Below are 8,386 nucleotides of genomic sequence, written 5' to 3'. Positions count from 1 at the left end.
TACATCCCACGGGGGTAAAATTGAAAAAAGTTAAAAAATTTTTTTTTTTGGTACTTAGTCATTTTTCCTGCGTTTACCAGACTTTCAGATAGGGGAAATGTCAGTGAGCGTTCAGATTTCAGTTCCAGAGCGATTCGCCCAATGAGTCCTTGATATTTAGTCATTTTCAGCCAATTTTCTGGATTTTTTGAAAATTTCACTTTTTTTGTGAAAATATCCACTAAATGAGGGAATAATATGTGTGAGGGTACCCCAGGAGAATTCCAAATGTGTGTGGGTAGAATATAAATCCCACGGGTTAAAATTGAAAAAAGTTGAAAAAAAAATTTTTTTTGGACTTAGTCATTTTTCCGGGGTTTATCAGACTTTCAAATAGGAGAAATGTCAGCGAGCATTCAGATTTCAGTTCCAGATCGATTCGCCCAATGAGTGCTTGATATTTAGTCGTTTTCAGCCAATTTTCTGGATTTTTGAAAATTTCACTTTTTTGTGAAAATATCCACTAAATGAGGGAATAATATGTGTGAGGGTAACCCAGGAGAGTTCCCAATGTGTGTGGGTAGAATATATATCCCACGGGGAAAAATTGAAAAAAGTTGAAAAAAATTTTTTCTTGGACTAAGTAATTTTTCCGGCGTTTATCAGACTTTCAGATAGGGGAAATGTCAGTGAGCGTTCCGATTTCAGTTCCAGAGCGATTCGCCCAATGAGTCCTTGATATTTAGTCGTTGTCAGCCAATATTCTGGATTTTTTGAAATTTCACTTTTTTGTGAAAATATCCACTAAATGAGGGAATAATATGTGTGAGGGTACCCCAGGAGAGTTCCAAATGTGTGTGGGTAGAATATATATCCCACGGGTAAAATTGAAAAAAGTTTAAAAAAAAATTGGGGGGGGAATTAGTCATTTTTCCAGCGTTTATCAGACTTTCAGATAGGGGAAATGTGAGTGAGCGTTCAGATTTCAGTTTCACAGCGATTCGCCCAATGAGTCCTTGATTTTTAGTCATTTTCAGCCAATTTTCTGGATTTTTGAAAATTTCACTTTTTTTGTGAAAATATCCACTAAATGAGGGAATAATATGTGTGAGGGTAACCCAGGAGAGTTCCAAATGTGTGTGGGTAGAATATATATTCCACGGGGGTAAAATTGAAAAAAGTTGAAAAAAATTTTTTTTGGGACTTAGTCATTTTTCCAGCGTTTATCAGACTATCAGATAGGGGAAATGTCAGTGAGCATTCCGATTTCAGTTCCAGAGCGATTCGCCCAATGAGTCCTTGATATTTAGTCGTTTTCAGCCAATTTTCTGGATTTTTGAAAATGTCACTTTTTTGTGAAAATATCCACTAAATGAGGGAATAATATGTGTGAGGGTAACCCAGGAGAGTTCCCAATGTGTGTGGGTATAGTATATATCCCACGGGGTAAAATTGAAAAAAGTTGAAAAAATTTTTTTCTTGGACGAAGTCATTTTTCTGGCGTTTATCAGACTTTCAGATAGGGGAAATGTCAGTGAGCGTTCCGATTTCAGTTCCAGAGCGATTCGCCCAATGAGTCCTTGATATTTAGTCGTTTTCAGCCAATTTTCTGGATTTTTGCAAATTTCACTTTTTTGTGAAAATATCCACTAAATGAGGGAATGATATGTGTGAGGGTACCCCAGGAGAGTTCCAAATGTGTGTGGGTAGAATATACATCCCACGGGGGTTAAATTGAAAAAAGTTGAAAATTTTTTTTTCTTGGACTAAGTCATTTTTCCGGCATTTATCAGACTTTCAGATAGGGGAAATGTCAGTGAGAGTTCCGATATCAGTTCCAGAGCGATTCGCCCAATGAGTGCTAGGTATTTAGTCGTTTTCAGCCAATTTTCTGGATTTTTGAAAATGTCACTTTTTTATGAAAATATCCACTAAATGAGGGAATAATATGTGTGAGGGTAACCCAGGAGAGTTCCCAATGTGTGTGGGTAGATTATATATCCCACGGGGGTAAAATTGAAAAAAATTTAAAAAACATTTTTTTTGGACTTTGTAATTTTTCCGGCGTTTATCAGACTTTCAGATAGGAGAAATGTGAGCGAGCATTCAGATTTCAGTTCCAGAGCGATTCGCCCAATGAGTCCTTGATATTTAGTCATTTTCAGCCAATTTTCTGGATTTTTGAAAATTTCACTTTTTTGTGAAAATATCCACTAAATGAGGGAATAATATGTGTGAGGGTACGCCAGGAGAGTTCCAAATGTGTGTGGGTAGAATATATATCCCACGGGGTAAAATTGAAAAAAGTTGAAAAAAATTTTTTTTTGGACTTAGTCATTTTTCCGGCGTTTATCAGACTTTCGGATAGGGGAAATGTCAGTGAGCGTTCCGATTTCAGTTCCAGAGTGATTCGCCCAATGAGTCCTTAATATTTAGTCGTTTTCAGCCAATTTTCTGGATTATTGAAAATTTCACTTTTTTGTGAAAATATCCACTAAATGAGGGAATAATATGTGTGAGGGTAACCCAGGAGAGTTCCCAATGTGTGTGGGTAGAATATATATCCCACGGGGTAAAATTGAAAAAAGTTGAAAAAAATGTTTTCTTGGACTAAGTAATTTTTCCGGCGTTTATCAGACTTTCAGATAGGGGAAATGTCAGTGAGCGTTCCGATTTCAGTTCCAGAGCGATTCGCCCAATGAGTCCTTGATATTTAGTCGTTTTCAGCCAATATTCTGGATTTTTGGAAATTTCACTTTTTTGTGAAAATATCCACTAAATGAGGGAATAATATGTGTGAGGGTACCCCAGGAGAGTTCCAAATGTGTGTGGGTAGAATATATATCCCACAGGTAAAATTGAAAAAAGTTTTAAAAAAAATTTGGGGGGGAATTAGTCATTTTTCCAGCGTTTATCAGACTTTCAGATAGGGGAAATGTGAGTGAGCGTTCAGATTTCAGTTTCACAGCGATTCGCCCAATGAGTCCTTGATTTTTAGTCATTTTCAGCCAATTTTCTGGATTTTTGAAAATTTCACTTTTTGTGAAAATATCCACTAAATGAGGGAATAATATGTGTGAGGGTACGCCAGGAGAGTTCCAAATGTGTGTGGGTAGAAAATATATCCCACGGGGTAAAATTGAAAAAAGTTTAAAAATTTTTTTTCCTGGACTAAGTCATTTTTCCGGCGTTTATCAGACTTTCAGATAGGGGAAATGTCAGTGAGCGTTCCGATTTCAGTTCCAGAGCGATTCGCCCAATGAGTCCTTGATATTTAGTCGTTTTCAGCCAATTTTCTGGATTTTTGAAAATTTCACTTTTTTTGTGAAAATATCCACTAAATAAGGGAGGGAATAATATGTGTGAGGGTACCCCAGAAGAGTTCCAAATGTGTGTGGGTAGAATATATATCCCACGGGGGTAAAATTGAAAAAAGTTTAAAAAAAAATTTTTTTGGGACTTAGTCATTTTTCCTGCGTTTACCAGACTTTCACATAGGGGAAATGTCAGTGAGCATTCCGATTTCAGTTCCAGAGTGATTCGCCCAATGAGTCCTTGATATTTAGTCGTTTTCACCCAATTTTCTGGATTTTTGAAAATGTCAATTTTTATGAAAATATCCACTAAATGAGGGAATAATATGTGTGAGGGTACCCCAGGAGAGTTCCAAATGTGTGTGGGTAGAATATACATCCCACGGGGGTAAAATTGAAAAAAGTTAAAAAATTTTTTTTTTTGGTACTTAGTCATTTTTCCTGCGTTTACCAGACTTTCAGATAGGGGAAATGTCAGTGAGCGTTCAGATTTCAGTTCCAGAGCGATTCGCCCAATGAGTCCTTGATATTTAGTCATTTTCAGCCAATTTTCTGGATTTTTTGAAAATTTCACTTTTTTTGTGAAAATATCCACTAAATGAGGGAATAATATGTGTGAGGGTACCCCAGGAGAATTCCAAATGTGTGTGGGTAGAATATAAATCCCACGGGTTAAAATTGAAAAAAGTTGAAAAAAAAATTTTTTTTGGACTTAGTCATTTTTCCGGGGTTTATCAGACTTTCAAATAGGAGAAATGTCAGCGAGCATTCAGATTTCAGTTCCAGAGCGATTCGCCCAATGAGTGCTTGATATTTAGTCGTTTTCAGCCAATTTTCTGGATTTTTGAAAATTTCACTTTTTTGTGAAAATATCCACTAAATGAGGGAATAATATGTGTGAGGGTAACCCAGGAGAGTTCCCAATGTGTGTGGGTAGAATATATATCCCACGGGGTAAAATTGAAAAAAGTTGAAAAAAATTTTTTCTTGGACTAAGTAATTTTTCCGGCGTTTATCAGACTTTCAGATAGGGGAAATGTCAGTGAGCGTTCCGATTTCAGTTCCAGAGCGATTCGCCCAATGAGTCCTTGATATTTAGTCGTTGTCAGCCAATATTCTGGATTTTTGGAAATTTCACTTTTTTGTGAAAATATCCACTAAATGAGGGAATAATATGTGTGAGGGTACCCCAGGAGAGTTCCAAATGTGTGTGGGTAGAATATATATCCCACGGGTAAAATTGAAAAAAGTTTAAAAAAAAATTTGGGGGGGAATTAGTCATTTTTCCAGCGTTTATCAGACTTTCAGATAGGGGAAATGTGAGTGAGCGTTCAGATTTCAGTTTCACAGCGATTCGCCCAATGAGTCCTTGATTTTTAGTCATTTTCAGCCAATTTTCTGGATTTTTGAAAATTTCACTTTTTGTGAAAATATCCACTAAATGAGGGAATAATATGTGTGAGGGTACGCCAGGAGAGTTCCAAATGTGTGTGGGTAGAATATATATTCCATGGGGGTAAAATTGAAAAAAGTTGAAAAATTTTTTTTTTGGGACTTGGTCATTTTTACTGCGTTTACCAGACTTTCAGATAGGGGAAATGTCAGTGAGCATTCCGATTTCAGTTCCAGAGCGATTCGCCCAATGAGTCCTTGATATTTAGTCATTTTCAGCCAATTTTCTGGATTTTTGAAAATTTCACTTTTTTGTGAAAATATCCACTAAATGAGGGAATAATATGTGTGAGGGTACCCCAGGAGAGTTCCAAATGTGTGTGGGTAGAATATATATCCCACGGGGTAAAATTTAAAAAGGTTGAAAAAAATTTTTTTTTGGACTTAGTCATTTTTCTGGCGTTTATCAGACTTTCAGATAGGGGAAATGTCAGTGAGCATTCAGATTTCAGTTCCAGAGCGATTCGCCCAATGAGTCCTTGATATGTACTCGTTTTCAGCCAATTTTCTGGATTTTTGAAAATTTCACTTTTTTGTGAAAATATCCACTAAATGAGGGAATAATATGTGTGAGGGTAACCCAGGAGAGTTCCCAATGTGTGTGGGTAGAGTATATATCCCACGGGGTAAAATTGAAAAAAGTTGAAAAAAAATTTTTCTTGGACTAAGTCATTTTTCCGGCTTTTATCAGACTTTCAGATAGGGGATATGTCAGTGAGCGTTCCGATTTCAGTTCCAGAGCGATTCGCCCAATGAGTCCTTGATATGTACTCGTTTTCAGCCAATTTTCTGGATTTTTGAAAATTTCACTTTTTTGTGAAAATATCCACTAAATGAGGGAATAATATGTGTGAGGGTACCCCAGGAGAGTTCCAAATGTGTGTGGGTAGAATATATATCCCACGGGTAAAATTGAAAAAAGTTAAAAAAAAAATTTGGGGGGGACTTAGTCATTTTTCCAGCGTTTATCAGACTTTCAGATAGGGGAAATGTGAGTGAGCATTCAGATTTCAGTTCCAGAGCGATTATCCCAATGAGTCCTTCATATCTAGTCATTTTCAGCCAATTTTCTGGATTTTTGAAAATTTCACTTTTTTGTGAAAATATCCACTAAATGAGGGAATAATATGTGTGAGGGTACCCCAGGAGAGTTCCAAATGTGTGTGGGTAGAATATATATCCCACGGGTAAAATTGAAAAAAGTTGAAAAAAATTTTTTTTTGGACTTCGTCATTTTTCCGGCATTTATCAGACTTTCAGATAGGGGAAATGTCAGTGAGCGTTCAGATTTCAGTTTCACAGCGATTCGCCCAATGAGTCCTTGATATTTAGTCATTTTCAGCCAATTTTCTGGATTTTTGAAAATTTCACTTTTTTGTGAAAATATCCACTAAATGAGGGAATAATATGTGTGAGGGTACCCCAGGAGAGTTCCCAATGTGTGTGGGTAGAGTATATATCCCACGGGGTAAAATTGAAAAAAGTTGAAAAAATTTTTTTCTTGGACTTAGTCATTTTTCCGGCGTTTATCAGACTTTCAGATAGGGGAAATGTCAGTGAGCATTCCGATTTCAGTTCCAGAGCTATTCGCCCAACGAGTCCTTGATATTTAGTCGTTTTCAGCCAATTTTCTGGATTTTTGAAAATTTCACTTTTTTGTGAAAATATCCACTAAATGAGGGAATAATATGTGTGAGGGTACCCCAGGAGAGTTCCAAATGTGTGTGTTTAGAATATATATCCCACGGGGTAAAATTGAAAAAAGTTTAAAAAATTTTTTTTTTGGACTTTGTAATTTTTCCGGCGTTTATCAGACTTTCAGAGAGGAGAAATGTCAGTGAGCATTCCGATTTCAGTTCCAGAGCGATTCGCCCAATGAGTTCTTGATATTTAGTCATTTTCAGCCAATTTTCTGGATTTTTGAAAATTTCACTTTTTTGTGAAAATATCCACTGAATGAGGGAATAATATGTGTGAGGGTACCCCAGGAGAGTTCCAAATGTGTGTGGGAAAAATATACATCCCACGGGGGTAAAATTGAAAAAAGTTGAACAATTTTTTTTTTGGGACTTGGTCATTTTTACTGCGTTTACCAGACTTTCAGAAAGGGGAAATGTCAGTGAGCATTCCGATTTCAGTTCCAGAGCGATTCGCCCAATGAGTCCTTGATATTTAGTCATTTTCAGCCAATTTTCTGGATTTTTGAAAATTTCACTTTTTTGTATAAATATCCACTAAATGAGGGAATAATATGTGTGAGGGTACCCCAGGAGAGTTCCAAATGTGTGTGGGTAGAATATATATCCCACGGGGTAAAATTGAAAAAGGTTGAAAAAAATTTTTTTTTGGACTTAGTCATTTTTCTGGCGTTTATCAGACTTTCAGATAGGGGAAATGTCAGTGAGCATTCAGATTTCAGTTCCAGAGCGATTCGCCCAATGAGTCCTTGATATGTACTCGTTTTCAGCCAATTTTCTGGATTTTTGAAAATTTCACTTTTTTGTGAAAATATCCACTAAATGAGGGAATAATATGTGTGAGGGTACCCCAGGAGAGTTCCAAATGTGTGTGTTTAGAATATATATCCCACGGGGTAAAATTGAAAAAAGTTTAAAAAAAATTTTTCTTGGACTTAGTTATTTTTCCGGCATTTATCAGACTTTCAGATAGGGGAAATGTCAGTGAGTGTTCTGATTTCAGTTACAGAGCGATTCGCCCAATGAGTCCTTGATATTTAGTCGTTTTCAGCCAATTTTCTGGATTTTTGAAAATTTCACTTTTTTGTGAAAATATCCACTAAATGAGGGAATAATATCTGTGAGGGTACCCCAGGAGAGTTCCAAATGTGTGTGGGTAGAATATATATTCCACGGGGGTAAAATTGAAAAAAGTTTAAAAAAATTTTTTTTGGGACTTAATCATTTTTCCAGCGTTTATCAGACTATCAGATAGGGGAAATGTCAGTGAGCATTCCGATTTCAGTTCCAGAGCGATTCGCCCAATGAGTCCTTGATATTTAGTCGTTTTCAGCCAATTTTCTGGATTTTTGAAAATTTCACTTTTTTGTGAAAATATCCACTAAATGAGGGAATAATATGTGTGAGGGTACCCCAGGAGAGTTCCAAATGTGTGTGTTTAGAATATATATCCCACGGGGTAAAATTAAAAAAAGTTAAAAAAAAAAATTTCTTGGACTTAGTCATTTTTCCGGCGTTTATCAGACTTTCAGATAGGGGAAATGTCAGTGAGCATTCCGATTTCAGTTCCAGAGCTCTTCGCCCAACGAGTCCTTGATATTTAGTCGTTTTCAGCCAATTTTCTGGATTTTTGAAAATTTCACTTTTTTGTGAAAATATCCACTAAATGAGGGAATAATATGTGTGAGGGTACCCCAGGAGAGTTCCAAATGTGTGTGTTTAGAATATATATCCCACGGGGTAAAATTGAAAAAAGTTTAAAAAATTTTTTTTTTTGGACTTTGTAATTTTTCCGGCGTTTATCAGACTTTCAGAGAGGAGAAATGTCAGTGAGCATTCCGATTTCAGTTCCAGAGCGATTCGCCCAATGAGTTCTTGATATTTAGTCATTTTCAGCCAATTTTCTGGATTTTTGAAAATTTCACTTTTTTGTGAAAATATCCA

Source organism: Phyllobates terribilis, unplaced genomic scaffold (assembly GCF_046119375.1).
Source record: "Phyllobates terribilis strain yellow unplaced genomic scaffold, ASM4611937v1 Scaffold_31__1_contigs__length_13893835, whole genome shotgun sequence".
In the NCBI taxonomy this organism is placed as follows: Eukaryota; Metazoa; Chordata; class Amphibia; order Anura; family Dendrobatidae; genus Phyllobates; species Phyllobates terribilis.
This window is presented reverse-complemented; position numbering follows the sequence as displayed.